At 46.3% G+C, this 12,771-nt stretch overlaps 4 non-coding genes and 2 pseudogenes across 4 annotated transcripts; all 6 read left to right on the top strand.

Annotated features, from left to right (window-relative positions):
• The first annotated feature begins 1,449 nt into the window (after positions 1–1,449).
• On the top strand, positions 1,450–1,641 carry LOC130306370 (U2 spliceosomal RNA). Its single transcript, XR_008855735.1, has one exon. It is a non-coding gene; the product is annotated as a U2 spliceosomal RNA (small nuclear RNA).
• Positions 1,642–3,737: 2,096 nt separating this feature from the next.
• On the top strand, positions 3,738–3,928 carry LOC130306358 (U2 spliceosomal RNA). Its single transcript, XR_008855723.1, has one exon. It is a non-coding gene; the product is annotated as a U2 spliceosomal RNA (small nuclear RNA).
• A 2,093-nt stretch (positions 3,929–6,021) lies between these two features.
• On the top strand, positions 6,022–6,181 carry LOC130306381 (U2 spliceosomal RNA; annotated as a pseudogene).
• A 688-nt stretch (positions 6,182–6,869) lies between these two features.
• Positions 6,870–7,043, top strand: LOC130306376 (U2 spliceosomal RNA; annotated as a pseudogene).
• A 2,093-nt stretch (positions 7,044–9,136) lies between these two features.
• On the top strand, positions 9,137–9,327 carry LOC130306357 (U2 spliceosomal RNA). Its single transcript, XR_008855722.1, has one exon. It is a non-coding gene; the product is annotated as a U2 spliceosomal RNA (small nuclear RNA).
• A 2,086-nt stretch (positions 9,328–11,413) lies between these two features.
• LOC130306369 (U2 spliceosomal RNA) lies at positions 11,414–11,604 on the top strand. Its single transcript, XR_008855734.1, has one exon. It is a non-coding gene; the product is annotated as a U2 spliceosomal RNA (small nuclear RNA).
• Positions 11,605–12,771: the final 1,167 nt, after the last annotated feature.

Below are 12,771 nucleotides of genomic sequence, written 5' to 3'. Positions count from 1 at the left end.
ATGCTATTGTGCACCTACCTGATGCATCAGAAGGTGCGAGGCCCCTTGCTAAATTCTGTGCACAGACTTTGAGATCTATACTTTAGACTGTATCTAAACCTGCTCCAACATGGACTGACATTCTGGCCTACTTTCAGCCGATGCGACTTGTCTGTCGCTGAACAGTCGCTTTTTATGTATTCAGCACCTATGTATAATGTTGTAAAAATGCTCTAGAAGTTAAAGTCGCAGAAATGTCACACATATTTGGCCTGCAACTTTCTGTGCGACAAATTCAGACAGGAAAAATCAGTATAAATCCTTAGAAAATTATCCCCCAGTGTCTCCATCTGCTGGCGGTATTGAATAAGCATTGCTGCACTGATGGGGTATGCATTAGACGAAAAAAAAGAAGAAAAAGAAGAATAATACGCCCAGAAAAGAGGCGAAAAGGAGAAAAACGTAAAAAAACGTGAAAAAAAAGTAAGAGGAAGAGAAGGGAAAAAAAGGTGGAAATGGGGTTTAAAAGTGATTTCGGCGGAGAAAATATATATATATATATATATATATATATATATATATATATATTACGCGCACACACACACACATATATATAAACGTATTCTCCGTTGAGATATTGCAGCCGCTGCTGTGTCCACAGCCCAGGAGCCTTAGCACTGTGCTGTGATGTCACTCAATACCACTGACATCACTAGGTGTAAACAACATCTCTCCTTTGCTGTGTATGTGACTATGGAGCTGTTTGGTGATGTCGTCTATTATGGCCTTCATAGAAGCAACAGGAGATTGTTGCATCCATCTAGAACCCCTCAGAACTACAGTGCTATGATGTCACTCACTTCCACAGGCCTTGCAGAGTGTAAACAACAACAACCCAGCTTTGTTGTGTATGTAACCATAGGGATTTGTGATGTCACCTAGAACCTTCACAGCAGCGACAGCTTTATGAGGAGCATCAGCACTGCTCTGCCTGAGCAGAACCATCACCGCCATAGGTTGTCAAATAACCCGGGTTTAACCCACACAGGTAAGTCCAATGGGGTGCAGGCAATGTCCTCTATGCTTACAGCTTCCCGTGGGTGTTGGTTTGATACCGTTTGGGGACAGCCAAGGAGGCATCTGCAGGCAACAAAGGTAGGTGTGTGCTTGTGTGTGTGTTTCCTATGCAGATCCTAAGCCCAGTGTCACATGCAAGTAGGAGGAGTAAGAAGGGTTCCTGGCAAATCCGGGTTATGGATTGCATTTAAAAAGGGCCCCGTGGGAGTGCAATGGGCCCCTGTCTTGCTGCTTAGCAATAATGGTATGGGTTTAGGTTCTGCAGTGTGTACTGGTGGTTGACTGCCCCCCAGCCCAGAGTGTGCATGGAAAAATTGTCTGGCAGCCTCCCTGACAGCAAGCAGTGATAGTGCCCATGAAGGGCACCTTGTTGGGCCCGCCCCTTTCACGGTTATCGCTTCTCGGCCTTTTGGCTAAGATCAAGTGTAGTATCTGTTCTTATCAGTTTAATATCTGATAACGTCCCCTATCTGGGGACCATATATTAAATGGATTTTTGAGAACGGGGGCCGATTTCGAAGCTTGCTTCCGTCGCCCTATGCATTGACCCGATATGGCAGTATCTTCGGGTACAGTGCACCACCCCCTTACAGGGTTAAAAAGAAAGATTCCTACTTTCATTGCTACCTGCTTGCTGGCTAGCCAGCTAGCCAGCCCTGTGGGCCTTGCTGCTGCTGCAGCCAAAAAACAAAAGGTGGTGCTGCTGCTGCTTCTGCTGCTTCTGCTTCTGCTTGTGTCTGGCCTCTGTTGGAGCGTCCAGGCACAGGACTTCTGCTGCTGCTGACTAAATGGCCTCCTTAATTGGATCATTTGAGTAGCCAGCACACCTGTGCAGGTAGGGCATGACATGATAGGCAGCTGCCTTGATAGCGGGTGGGTGCTGAATGTTCCTAATTGACAAAATAAGATTAATGCTTATGAAGAAATATAAAATCTCATCCCTTCCCCAATATCGCGCCACACCCCTACCCCTTAATTCCCTGGTTGAACTTGATGGACATATGTCTTTTTTCGACCGTACTAACTATGTAACTATGTAACATAACATGGGGGGGGGGGGGGGGGGGTCTCCTGGCTGTTCACACAGGTGTGTCATTGCTGTACATTGACCATGCATTGCTTCTGTGGTATTGCAAAGGCAAAGACAAAATGCTTCCAGCCATCCATTGCACTAATGGATTGGTCATCAGCTGGCTGTCTATGTCCCGCATCAATATAGACCAAAGTACAGAGGGTTAGGCTATGCTATTGTGCACCTACCTGATGCATCAGAAGGTGCGAGGCCCTTGCTAAATTCTGTGCACAGACTTTGAGATCTATACTTTAGACTGTATCTAAACCTGCTCCAACATGGACTGACATTCTGGCCTACTTTCAGCCGATGCGACTTGTCTGTCGCTGAACAGTCGCTTTTTTATGTATTCAGCACCTATGTATAATGTTGTAAAAATGCTCTAGAAGTTAAAGTCGCAGAAATGTCACACATATTTGGCCTGCAACTTTCTGTGCGACAAATTCAGACAGGAAAAATCAGTATAAATCCTTAGAAAATTATCCCCCAGTGTCTCCATCTGCTGGCGGTATTGAATAAGCATTGCTGCACTGATGGGGTATGCATTAGACGAAAAAAAAGAAGAAAAAGAAGAATAATACGCCCAGAAAAGAGGCGAAAAGGAGAAAAACGTAAAAAAACGTGAAAAAAAAGTAAGAGGAAGAGAAGGGAAAAAAAGGTGGAAATGGGTTTAAAAGTGATTTCGGCGGAGAAATATATATATATATATATATATATATATATATATATATATATACGCGCACACACACACATATATATAAACGTATTCTCCGTTGAGATATTGCAGCCGCTGCTGTGTCCAGGCCCAGGAGCCTTAGCACTGTGCTGTGATGTCACTCAATACCACTGACATCACTAGGTGTAAACAACATCTCTCCTTTGCTGTGTATGTGACTATGGAGCTGTTTGGTGATGTCGTCTATTATGGCCTTCATAGAAGCAACAGGAGATTGTTGCATCCATCTAGAACCCTCAGAACTACAGTGCTATGATGTCACTCACTTCCACAGGCCTTGCAGAGTGTAAACAACAACAACCCAGCTTTGTTGTGTATGTAACCATAGGGATTTGTGATGTCACCTAGAACCTTCACAGCAGCGACAGCTTTATGAGGAGCATCAGCACTGCTCTGCCTGAGCAGAACCATCACCGCCATAGGTTGTCAAATAACCCGGGTTTAACCCACACAGGTAAGTCCAATGGGGTGCAGGCATGTCCTCTATGCTTACAGCTTCCCGTGGGTGTTGGTTTGATACCGTTTGGGGACAGCCAAGGAGGCATCTGCAGGCAACAAAGGTAGGTGTGTGCTTGTGTGTGTGTTTCCTATGCAGATCCTAAGCCCAGTGTCACATGCAAGTAGGAGGAGTAAGAAGGGTTCCTGGCAAATCCGGGTTATGGATTGCATTTAAAAAGGCCCCGTGGGAGTGCAATGGGCCCCTGTCTTGCTGCTTAGCAATAATGGTATGGGTTTAGGTTCTGCTGTGTGTACTGGTGGTTGACTGCCCCCCAGCCCAGAGTGTGCATGGAAAATTGTCTGGCAGCCTCCCTGACAGCAAGCAGTGATAGTGCCCATGAAGGGCACCTTGTTGGGCCCGCCCCTTTCACGGTTATCGCTTCTCGGCCTTTTGGCTAAGATCAAGTGTAGTATCTGTTCTTATCAGTTTAATATCTGATACGTCCCCTATCTGGGGACCATATATTAAATGGATTTTTGAGAACGGGGGCCGATTTCGAAGCTTGCTTCCGTCGCCCTATGCATTGACCCGATATGGCAGTATCTTCGGGTACAGTGCACCACCCCCTTACAGGGTTAAAAAGAAAGATTCCTACTTTCATTGCTACCTGCTTGCTGGCTAGCCAGCTAGCCAGCCCTGTGGGCCTTGCTGCTGCTGCAGCCAAAAAACAAAAGGTGGTGCTGCTGCTGCTTCTGCTGCTTCTGCTTCTGCTTGTGTCTGGCCGCTGTTGGAGCGTCCAGGCACAGGACTTCTGCTGCTGCTGACTAAATGGCCTCCTTAATTGGATCATTTGAGTAGCCAGCACACCTGTGCAGGTAGGGCATGACATGATAGGCAGCTGCCTTGATAGCGGGTGGGTGCTGAATGTTCCTAATTGACAAAATAAGATTAATGCTTATGAAGAAATATAAAATCTCATCCCTTCCCCAATATCGCGCCACACCCCTACCCCTTAATTCCCTGGTTGAACTTGATGGACATATGTCTTTTTTCGACCGTACTAACTATGTAACTATGTAACATAACATGGGGGGGGGGGGGGTCTCCTGGCTGTTCACACAGGTGTGTCATTGCTGTACATTGACCATGCATTGCTTCTGTGGTATTGCAAAGGCAAAGACAAATGCTTCCAGCCATCCATTGCACTAATGGATTGGTCATCAGCTGGCTGTCTATGTCCCGCATCAATATAGACCAAAGTACAGAGGGTTAGGCTATGCTATTGTGCACCTACCTGATGCATCAGAAGGTGCGAGGCCCTTGCTAAATTCTGTGCACAGACTTTGAGATCTATACTTTAGACTGTATCTAAACCTGCTCCAACATGGACTGACATTCTGGCCTACTTTCAGCCGATGCGACTTGTCTGTCGCTGAACAGTCGCTTTTTATGTATTCAGCACCTATGTATAATGTTGTAAAAATGCTCTAGAAGCTAAAGTCGCAGAAATGTCACACATATTTGGCCTGCAACTTTCTGTGCGACAAATTCAGACAGGAAAAATCAGTATAAATCCTTAGAAAATTATCCCCCAGTGTCTCCATCTGCTGGCGGTATTGAATAAGCATTGCTGCACTGATGGGGTATGCATTAGACGAAAAAAAAGAAGAAAAAGAAGAATAATACGCCCAGAAAAGAGGCGAAAAGGAGAAAAACGTAAAAAAACGTGAAAAAAAAGTAAGAGGAAGAGAAGGGAAAAAAAGGTGGAAATGGGTTTAAAAGTGATTTCGGCGGAGAAATATATATATATATATATATATATATATATATATATATATATATATACGCGCACACACACACATATATATAAACGTATTCTCCGTTGAGATATTGCAGCCGCTGCTGTGTCCAGGCCCAGGAGCCTTAGCACTGTGCTGTGATGTCACTCAATACCACTGACATCACTAGGTGTAAACAACATCTCTCCTTTGCTGTGTATGTGACTATGGAGCTGTTTGGTGATGTCGTCTATTATGGCCTTCATAGAAGCAACAGGAGATTGTTGCATCCATCTAGAACCCTCAGAACTACAGTGCTATGATGTCACTCACTTCCACAGGCCTTGCAGAGTGTAAACAACAACAACCCAGCTTTGTTGTGTATGTAACCATAGGGATTTGTGATGTCACCTAGAACCTTCACAGCAGCGACAGCTTTATGAGGAGCATCAGCACTGCTCTGCCTGAGCAGAACCATCACCGCCATAGGTTGTCAAATAACCCGGGTTTAACCCACACAGGTAAGTCCAATGGGGTGCAGGCATGTCCTCTATGCTTACAGCTTCCCGTGGGTGTTGGTTTGATACCGTTTGGGGACAGCCAAGGAGGCATCTGCAGGCAACAAAGGTAGGTGTGTGCTTGTGTGTGTGTTTCCTATGCAGATCCTAAGCCCAGTGTCACATGCAAGTAGGAGGAGTAAGAAGGGTTCCTGGCAAATCCGGGTTATGGATTGCATTTAAAAAGGCCCCGTGGGAGTGCAATGGGCCCCTGTCTTGCTGCTTAGCAATAATGGTATGGGTTTAGGTTCTGCTGTGTGTACTGGTGGTTGACTGCCCCCCAGCCCAGAGTGTGCATGGAAAATTGTCTGGCAGCCTCCCTGACAGCAAGCAGTGATAGTGCCCATGAAGGGCACCTTGTTGGGCCCGCCCCTTTCACGGTTATCGCTTCTCGGCCTTTTGGCTAAGATCAAGTGTAGTATCTGTTCTTATCAGTTTTCATGCTGGTGGGGATGGGTGCTGCATGGAGGATGCAGGTGTACCAGGGCTTTCCGGGGCTGGTTCTGAGGAATCAGCTCGACGGCTGCCCCGATGTGACCTGTTCCCTCCGGGTCTCGCCATGAGGCTGAGAGGGTCTAGAGCCGAGGTACTTTTGTGCCTCGGGGAGTGGTGACCCCGAGGTGCCGAAACTCACTGGGAGAATAGGCTCACTGAGTTGAAGCACGGGCACCATAATCTCTTCACCTTGTGGCACTCACCTCTTGATTCCCGGCCTTCTGGCTAGGATCAGAGAAATTTTTATAGATCCGGCCGGATGTCCGGGCAGTATATCTGCACACATTCACTTATTTATTTATTTTTTGTCTCACTGTGTCACTTTTTGCGTGTTGTGTGTTCACAGGATTTGTCAGGATGCGGTAGCCCTTCTGGGTGTCCCTCCTGGCGGTCTAGGGGAGGTGTGTGTGGCCATTAGGTTCCGCACCTCCCTGCAAACACCCCGGGTACTCCTGCTTCGCAGGGTACCTACCGTAATCGGCTCTGCGGGCAGATACCTTGGCTAACGCCAAGGGGGATGCCGGGAGCATTTGTGGTCTCCTAGTAGCTTCGGCGAAAAGGGACATCGAACCTGGAACCTCGCAGGTACCTTTTGGTCCGGAGGCGAAGGGTAAGGTTTGTTGGGGGGCCTCTCTCCTATCGGAGAAGGGCTTGCGATAGACCGCATCCTTTGTGCACGTTTTTTTAGTGTAACACGTTTGCACTTTTTCTTGCACTTTGGGTGAATCGAAAGCACGTTCCTCGGCTTTTCAAAAAATCTGTTCTTATCAGTTTAATATCTGATACGTCCCCTATCTGGGGACCATATATTAAATGGATTTTTGAGAACGGGGGCCGATTTCGAAGCTTGCTTCCGTCGCCCTATGCATTGACCCGATATGGCAGTATCTTCGGGTACAGTGCACCACCCCCTTACAGGGTTAAAAAGAAAGATTCCTACTTTCATTGCTACCTATTTGCTGGCTAGCCAGCTAGCCAGCCCTGTGGGCCTTGCTGCTGCTGCAGCCAAAAAACAAAAGGTGGTGCTGCTGCTGCTTCTGCTGCTTCTGCTTCTGCTTGTGTCTGGCCGCTGTTGGAGCGTCCAGGCACAGGACTTCTGCTGCTGCTGACTAAATGGCCTCCTTAATTGGATCATTTGAGTAGCCAGCACACCTGTGCAGGTAGGGCATGACATGATAGGCAGCTGCCTTGATAGCGGGTGGGTGCTGAATGTTCCTAATTGACAAAATAAGATTAATGCTTATGAAGAAATATAAAATCTCATCCCTTCCCCAATATCGCGCCACACCCCTACCCCTTAATTCCCTGGTTGAACTTGATGGACATATGTCTTTTTTCGACCGTACTAACTATGTAACTATGTAACATAACATGGGGGGGGGGGGAGGCTCCTGGCTGTTCACACAGGTGTGTCATTGCTGTACATTGACCATGCATTGCTTCTGTGGTATTGCAAAGGCAAAGACAAATGCTTCCAGCCATCCATTGCACTAATGGATTGGTCATCAGCTGGCTGTCTATGTCCCGCATCAATATAGACCAAAGTACAGAGGGTTAGGCTATGCTATTGTGCACCTACCTGATGCATCAGAAGGTGCGAGGCCCTTGCTAAATTCTGTGCACAGACTTTGAGATCTATACTTTAGACTGTATCTAAACCTGCTCCAACATGGACTGACATTCTGGCCTACTTTCAGCCGATGCGACTTGTCTGTCGCTGAACAGTCGCTTTTTATGTATTCAGCACCTATGTATAATGTTGTAAAAATGCTCTAGAAGCTAAAGTCGCAGAAATGTCACACATATTTGGCCTGCAACTTTCTGTGCGACAAATTCAGACAGGAAAAATCAGTATAAATCCTTAGAAAATTATCCCCCAGTGTCTCCATCTGCTGGCGGTATTGAATAAGCATTGCTGCACTGATGGGGTATGCATTAGACGAAAAAAAAGAAGAAAAAGAAGAATAATACGCCCAGAAAAGAGGCGAAAAGGAGAAAAACGTAAAAAAACGTGAAAAAAAAGTAAGAGGAAGAGAAGGGAAAAAAAGGTGGAAATGGGTTTAAAAGTGATTTCGGCGGAGAAATATATATATATATATATATATATATATATATATATATATATATATACGCGCACACACACACATATATATAAACGTATTCTCCGTTGAGATATTGCAGCCGCTGCTGTGTCCAGGCCCAGGAGCCTTAGCACTGTGCTGTGATGTCACTCAATACCACTGACATCACTAGGTGTAAACAACATCTCTCCTTTGCTGTGTATGTGACTATGGAGCTGTTTGGTGATGTCGTCTATTATGGCCTTCATAGAAGCAACAGGAGATTGTTGCATCCATCTAGAACCCTCAGAACTACAGTGCTATGATGTCACTCACTTCCACAGGCCTTGCAGAGTGTAAACAACAACAACCCAGCTTTGTTGTGTATGTAACCATAGGGATTTGTGATGTCACCTAGAACCTTCACAGCAGCGACAGCTTTATGAGGAGCATCAGCACTGCTCTGCCTGAGCAGAACCATCACCGCCATAGGTTGTCAAATAACCCGGGTTTAACCCACACAGGTAAGTCCAATGGGGTGCAGGCATGTCCTCTATGCTTACAGCTTCCCGTGGGTGTTGGTTTGATACCGTTTGGGGACAGCCAAGGAGGCATCTGCAGGCAACAAAGGTAGGTGTGTGCTTGTGTGTGTGTTTCCTATGCAGATCCTAAGCCCAGTGTCACATGCAAGTAGGAGGAGTAAGAAGGGTTCCTGGCAAATCCGGGTTATGGATTGCATTTAAAAAGGCCCCGTGGGAGTGCAATGGGCCCCTGTCTTGCTGCTTAGCAATAATGGTATGGGTTTAGGTTCTGCTGTGTGTACTGGTGGTTGACTGCCCCCCAGCCCAGAGTGTGCATGGAAAATTGTCTGGCAGCCTCCCTGACAGCAAGCAGTGATAGTGCCCATGAAGGGCACCTTGTTGGGCCCGCCCCTTTCACGGTTATCGCTTCTCGGCCTTTTGGCTAAGATCAAGTGTAGTATCTGTTCTTATCAGTTTAATATCTGATACGTCCCCTATCTGGGGACCATATATTAAATGGATTTTTGAGAACGGGGGCCGATTTCGAAGCTTGCTTCCGTCGCCCTATGCATTGACCCGATATGGCAGTATCTTCGGGTACAGTGCACCACCCCCTTACAGGGTTAAAAAGAAAGATTCCTACTTTCATTGCTACCTGCTTGCTGGCTAGCCAGCTAGCCAGCCCTGTGGGCCTTGCTGCTGCTGCAGCCAAAAAACAAAAGGTGGTGCTGCTGCTGCTTCTGCTGCTTCTGCTTCTGCTTGTGTCTGGCCGCTGTTGGAGCGTCCAGGCACAGGACTTCTGCTGCTGCTGACTAAATGGCCTCCTTAATTGGATCATTTGAGTAGCCAGCACACCTGTGCAGGTAGGGCATGACATGATAGGCAGCTGCCTTGATAGCGGGTGGGTGCTGAATGTTCCTAATTGACAAAATAAGATTAATGCTTATGAAGAAATATAAAATCTCATCCCTTCCCCAATATCGCGCCACACCCCTTAATTCCCTGGTTGAACTTGATGGACATATGTCTTTTTTCGACCGTACTAACTATGTAACTATGTAACATAACATGGGGGGGGGGGGGGGGGTCTCCTGGCTGTTCACACAGGTGTGTCATTGCTGTACATTGACCATGCATTGCTTCTGTGGTATTGCAAAGGCAAAGACAAATGCTTCCAGCCATCCATTGCACTAATGGATTGGTCATCAGCTGGCTGTCTATGTCCCGCATCAATATAGACCAAAGTACAGAGGGTTAGGCTATGCTATTGTGCACCTACCTGATGCATCAGAAGGTGCGAGGCCCTTGCTAAATTCTGTGCACAGACTTTGAGATCTATACTTTAGACTGTATCTAAACCTGCTCCAACATGGACTGACATTCTGGCCTACTTTCAGCCGATGCGACTTGTCTGTCGCTGAACAGTCGCTTTTTATGTATTCAGCACCTATGTATAATGTTGTAAAAATGCTCTAGAAGCTAAAGTCGCAGAAATGTCACACATATTTGGCCTGCAACTTTCTGTGCGACAAATTCAGACAGGAAAAATCAGTATAAATCCTTAGAAAATTATCCCCCAGTGTCTCCATCTGCTGGCGGTATTGAATAAGCATTGCTGCACTGATGGGGTATGCATTAGACGGAAAAAAAAGAAGAAAAAGAAGAATAATACGCCCAGAAAAGAGGCGAAAAGGAGAAAACGTAAAAAAACGTGAAAAAAAAGTAAGAGGAAGAGAAGGGAAAAAAAGGTGGAAATGGGTTTAAAAGTGATTTCGGCGGAGAAATATATATATATATATATATATATATATATATATATATATATACGCGCACACACACACATATATATAAACGTATTCTCCGTTGAGATATTGCAGCCGCTGCTGTGTCCAGGCCCAGGAGCCTTAGCACTGTGCTGTGATGTCACTCAATACCACTGACATCACTAGGTGTAAACAACATCTCTCCTTTGCTGTGTATGTGACTATGGAGCTGTTTGGTGATGTCGTCTATTATGGCCTTCATAGAAGCAACAGGAGATTGTTGAATCCATCTAGAACCCTCAGAACTACAGTGCTATGATGTCACTCACTTCCACAGGCCTTGCAGAGTGTAAACAACAACAACCCAGCTTTGTTGTGTATGTAACCATAGGGATTTGTGATGTCACCTAGAACCTTCACAGCAGCGACAGCTTTATGAGGAGCATCAGCACTGCTCTGCCTGAGCAGAACCATCACCGCCATAGGTTGTCAAATAACCCGGGTTTAACCCACACAGGTAAGTCCAATGGGGTGCAGGCATGTCCTCTATGCTTACAGCTTCCCGTGGGTGTTGGTTTGATACCGTTTGGGGACAGCCAAGGAGGCATCTGCAGGCAACAAAGGTAGGTGTGTGCTTGTGTGTGTGTTTCCTATGCAGATCCTAAGCCCAGTGTCACATGCAAGTAGGAGGAGTAAGAAGGGTTCCTGGCAAATCCGGGTTATGGATTGCATTTAAAAAGGCCCCGTGGGAGTGCAATGGGCCCCTGTCTTGCTGCTTAGCAATAATGGTATGGGTTTAGGTTCTGCTGTGTGTACTGGTGGTTGACTGCCCCCCAGCCCAGAGTGTGCATGGAAAATTGTCTGGCAGCCTCCCTGACAGCAAGCAGTGATAGTGCCCATGAAGGGCACCTTGTTGGGCCCGCCCCTTTCACGGTTATCGCTTCTCGGCCTTTTGGCTAAGATCAAGTGTAGTATCTGTTCTTATCAGTTTAATATCTGATACGTCCCCTATCTGGGGACCATATATTAAATGGATTTTTGAGAACGGGGGCCGATTTCGAAGCTTGCTTCCGTCGCCCTATGCATTGACCCGATATGGCAGTATCTTTGGGTACAGTGCACCACCCCCTTACAGGGTTAAAAAGAAAGATTCCTACTTACATTGCTATCTGCTTGCTGGCTAGCCAGCTAGCCAGCCCTGTGGGCCTTGTTGCTGCTGCAGCCAAAAAACAAAAGGTGGTGCTGCTGCTGCTTCTGCTGCTTCTGCTTCTGCTTGTGTCTGGCCGCTGTTGGAGCGTCCAGGCACAGGACTTCTGCTGCTGCTGACTAAATGGCCTCCTTAATTGGATCATTTGAGTAGCCAGCACACCTGTGCAGGTAGGGCATGACATGATAGGCAGCTGCCTTGATAGCGGGTGGGTGCTGAATGTTCCTAATTGACAAAATAAGATTAATGCTTATGAAGAAATATAAAATCTCATCCCTTCCCCAATATCGCGCCACACCCCTACCCCTTAATTCCCTGGTTGAACTTGATGGACATATGTCTTTTTTCGACCGTACTAACTATGTAACTATGTAACATAACATGGGGGGGGGGGGGGTCTCCTGGCTGTTCACACAGGTGTGTCATTGCTGTACATTGACCATGCATTGCTTCTGTGGTATTGCAAAGGCAAAGACAAATGCTTCCAGCCATCCATTGCACTAATGGATTGGTCATCAGCTGGCTGTCTATGTCCCGCATCAATATAGACCAAAGTACAGAGGGTTAGGCTATGCTATTGTGCACCTACCTGATGCATCAGAAGGTGCGAGGCCCTTGCTAAATTCTGTGCACAGACTTTGAGATCTATACTTTAGACTGTATCTAAACCTGCTCCAACATGGACTGACATTCTGGCCTACTTTCAGCCGATGCGACTTGTCTGTCGCTGAACAGTCGCTTTTTATGTATTCAGCACCTATGTATAATGTTGTAAAAATGCTCTAGAAGCTAAAGTCGCAGAAATGTCACACATATTTGGCCTGCAACTTTCTGTGCGACAAATTCAGACAGGAAAAATCAGTATAAATCCTTAGAAAATTATCCCCCAGTGTCTCCATCTGCTGGCGGTATTGAATAAGCATTGCTGCACTGATGGGGTATGCATTAGACGAAAAAAAAGAAGAAAAAGAAGAAGAATACGCCCAGAAAAGAGGCGAAAAGGAGAAAAACTTAAAAAAACGTGAAAAAAAAGTAAGAGGAAGAGAAGGGAAAAAAAGGTGGAAATGGGTTTAAAAGTGATTTCGGC

This window comes from Hyla sarda, unplaced genomic scaffold, assembly GCF_029499605.1.
Source record: "Hyla sarda isolate aHylSar1 unplaced genomic scaffold, aHylSar1.hap1 scaffold_1369, whole genome shotgun sequence".
Taxonomy (NCBI): Eukaryota; Metazoa; Chordata; class Amphibia; order Anura; family Hylidae; genus Hyla; species Hyla sarda.
The sequence above is the reverse complement of the archived record's forward strand: the minus strand, read 5'-3'. Positions and strand labels throughout refer to the sequence as shown.